The sequence below is a fragment of the Magallana gigas genome, chromosome 8, assembly GCF_963853765.1.
Source record: "Magallana gigas chromosome 8, xbMagGiga1.1, whole genome shotgun sequence".
In the NCBI taxonomy this organism is placed as follows: Eukaryota; Metazoa; Mollusca; class Bivalvia; order Ostreida; family Ostreidae; genus Magallana; species Magallana gigas.
The window spans coordinates 22741673-22745526 of NC_088860.1; the positions used below are offsets into that span (position 1 = coordinate 22741673).

Consider the following 3854-nt stretch of genomic DNA (forward strand, 5'->3'; position numbering starts at 1 on the left):
CCTTGGATCAAGATCACAACACACCCTCAGGTTGTAAGCAATCTTTGTGTGAAGTGGGAAATTGTAATGTTCCTCCATTAAAAAGATATGGACCGTACATGATTGCACAGACAGACGGACAGACAATGTGATTCCTATATCCCCAAAACTTTATTATACCTAAACATTATTATAAATAAATGCATTTCTTTACTAGTTTTAAAAAGAATGACCTAAAAAGAAATCAAAAAGAAAATCACACTAAATGGCAAAATACAACTTTAATAACATTTCTTTTATCAACAAGAGCTAATTGAACACTAAGCATAGCAAATTCATTCTTAATATAAAATAGATAACATTGACTGAATTCATTTACCGTAATTAACAATAGCTTAGCCAACTACACTCTTGCTGTAGATCTTTATCATTCCAAATTCACCTTCATTTCAACTTCATGTACATGCAAAACAGAGCATGAAATGGTTAAATCCTTAAGGATATAGTACATATAAGTAGTAAAGATTTCATATGGAAAGATCATTAAATACATGTATATAACAGCTAAGATCTGGCATTATTTTCATCAATTTTTTAGCATTCATGTCACTAGGCAGTCCAACATGATATACAAGAGACACCAAGTCTGTCACTATAAAAAGGCTTATGTGTATCATGCATGAAGGCTAACAGGAGCTTACAGCTTTATTTTACTTGTCATAAAAATTTTTTCATAAGACAACCACTATTACAATGAATATTCAAAATCATTATAAAGATACTAAAAATTACTTTTAAAGCAAAAGCAAGATCTCTCTCTCTCTCTCTCTCTCTCTCAAGAAAACTAACAAGTAAATCAATGCACATATACTACATTTCTGATCTGTCTCTAGTTCTGAATATTATAAAATTTCTTTGCATTATAGAAACAAGTTTACACTAAACACTTCATACATTTCATTTTTGAATCCTACTGTTTAAGTAGCTTCAAGTTTGTATTTCTAACAAAGTCTTTGACTTGTTTCCAGGTTCGATTTTTCAAACTCTCTTCTTTTTGAAGAGCCAGGTCAGAGTTGTGTTTTTGGCAGGGTCCTTAGATTTAAAAACTGGCCCATTCGCCTCTTAACTGCTGCTTTCTCAGCTACTGTCCAAGGTTTTCTTTTCCCACTTATTCTTTTAAAACCTGGAAGTAACACAACAAATTACAACTTACAAGTTCAACTGCCTTAATCAAATAGCATATTGACATAAAATCCAGCTTCAAAAATACATAAACATGCATTACTCTTGCGTGGCTATTTTGTATGGCAGAAGCTTATACTTTAGTTTTTTGTTTACTTTCTGTTTTAATTCAGACAAATACCTCTTTGCTTTTTTAGTTCTTTGCTTGGGGGATCTTATTTATCTTCAGTTCCAAACACCATTTCTAGACAATCATAAAACAAAATCATAAGAAACAGTAGCTGGTGATGTCTGGGGTCACTTTGGTGACTGCAGACCAAGATCCATTATTAGGGTCCCTCATTTCAATATAGTAAGCTGTTAGAGGAGATCTGCCATCATTCTTGCTGGGTTTCCAGGCTAACACCAAAGAGGTTTTCTGAATGTCTGAGGGTATGACTGGACCATCTGGTGGCAATGGTTTTTCTGAAAATGCACATAAAATACACTACAGAAAAAAATCAAAGTACTCAAAATACATGATGTGTATTGAAAACGTTTTCATGAAATGGCATTGTTACAGACTAAATAAACCCAGTGCTTTCGATGGCAGACCTAATCAAAGATCATGTAAATACAAAAATTTGGTTAGCCTCATTCATACACCAAGCTTTGTAAATACAGTGTATGAAGTGCTTAATCAGTGAGTTTTAGCTCAAGTTTACCTGGAGGTCTATTTGGAACAACAAACGTGTCCAGTTCACAGGTTTCTTCTTGTCCTTTCCGGTTCAGGACAGTTATAGAAAAGAAATACTCTTGGTCTTCATCAAGTTTGGGGACCTTGTAAGACGTCTCAATGGCCTTTAGAGTGGCCACCTCCTCCCAGTCACCATCAGAGCCTCTCTTCTGCTTCGATCACCACATACCCTGTCACCTTGGAGCCTCCATCTGAAGACAGGGATTTCCAATCCAGTGTCACAAAATCGGGACCAAGTTTAGACACTTTGATTTGTCTTGGTGAAGATAGAACATCTAAAGAGAAACAAAGATATTTAACCAGTAATCATACATTATCTTACACACATAAGCATACATTTCAACATATGTAGGCTCTTACCTATCTTCCTCTTAAGTCTCACAGATTCTTTGGTCTCTAGTGGTGAGACTTGTCCCTCCTCATTAACAGCAGACACTCTGAACAGATAGTCAATGAGGTCTTTGGGAGAGTATTTGGTGGTGTTGTAATCCACATTGGCCACTTTGCTCCATCTTGCTCTGGTGCTAGGTCTGGACTCAATATCATAGCCTGTGACTGGAGAACCGTTATCTTTTGTTGTTGGCTTCCATTCTAAGTCAGCAGATGAAGCAGTGAGATTGGACACACTGAATGGTCCCTTAGGGGCAGATGGTTTGTCTGAAACAACAAGAAATCTGTGAGTCAATACTCACTAGTTATACCCCACCCTGATGTGAATATACGAAATAAACACAGTTGTAATGTAACAGAAAGTGGATATTAGATGTGCTAAAAAATGAATCCAATTAAATGGAATGCCTACCACTAAACAAAGAGTACGTGTGTTAAAATCTCTAGCAGCTGCGATGAGCAATTGCTGAGAAAACTAACGACAATTTATTTTGAATTCAAGTCTAAAAATACATAGGAAAGTGACATCAAATTTGTACAAAAATGAATCCCACCATATGTCATATGCCTATACAATGTTTTAAAATCTCAAGCAACTGTATAAATAATAGTTGCCAATTTAAGAAGAATGTGACAGAAATTTGTTACCAACATACAGACAGATGAACAAACAGACCCAGATGGATAAAACAGTATATCCCCCTCTCGTTTGGAGTAGGGGTAAAATAAAAATCTCACTGGTTAGAAAATAAATTTAAAAGTAAAACAATACGAAACAAGAGGCCCGTGGGCCACATCGCTCACCTGAGGAACAATAGGTATGATAAAATCAGCTTAATGGAGTCATAATACAAACAATCTGGACAATGTACAATAATACATGTAGATCCTGTATAAATAAAATCCATTTTTCCCCCTGGATATTCTTATGTTTATAATCATTAGTCCCTTTTCTAACAGGATGATTTTATAGTCATATCACATGATGAGTATTGCAGTTCTCAAAAAGATCCTTAATAATTGTTTATATATGGGATATAAAGCTACATCAAACTCTGAACCTTCTTGTAAGACCGAAGAATTGTCCTTGAGCCAAAGTCTTAACAATTATAAAGAATCATCTGGCTGATTAGTAAGATTTTTAAAGATTTACTCTATATATTCCTATGTAAAACTTTAACACGACACCCCCCCCCCAATGTGGCCCCACCCTACCCCTAGGGATCATGATTTTCACAACTTACAATCTACACTACCTGAGGATGCTTCCACACAAGTTTCAGATTTCCTGGCTGATTAGTTTCTGAGAAGAAGATTTTTAAAGATTTACTATATATATTCCTATGTAAAACTTCAACCCCATTGTGGCCCCACCTTACCCCCAGGGGTCATTATTTTCACTACTTGGAATCTACACTACCTGAGGATGCTTCCACTCAAGTATCAGCTTTCCTGGGTGATTAGTTTCTGAGAAGAAGATTTTTAAAGATTTACTCTATATATTCCTATGTAAAACTTCGACCCCCCATTGTGGCCCCACCCTACCCCCAGGGGTCATGAATTTCAC

At 35.8% G+C, this 3854-nt stretch overlaps 1 long non-coding RNA gene across 1 annotated transcript; it reads right to left on the reverse strand.

Annotated features, from left to right (window-relative positions):
• Positions 1–246: 246 nt before the first annotated feature.
• On the reverse strand, positions 247–3454 carry LOC136271057 (uncharacterized). The gene is made up of 4 exons (XR_010708848.1): positions 2258–3454; positions 1866–2172; positions 1343–1626; positions 247–1162 (listed from the first exon to the last, which is right to left on the reverse strand). It is a non-coding gene; the product is annotated as an uncharacterized lncRNA (long non-coding RNA).
• Between the last annotated feature and the right edge of the window lie 400 nt (positions 3455–3854).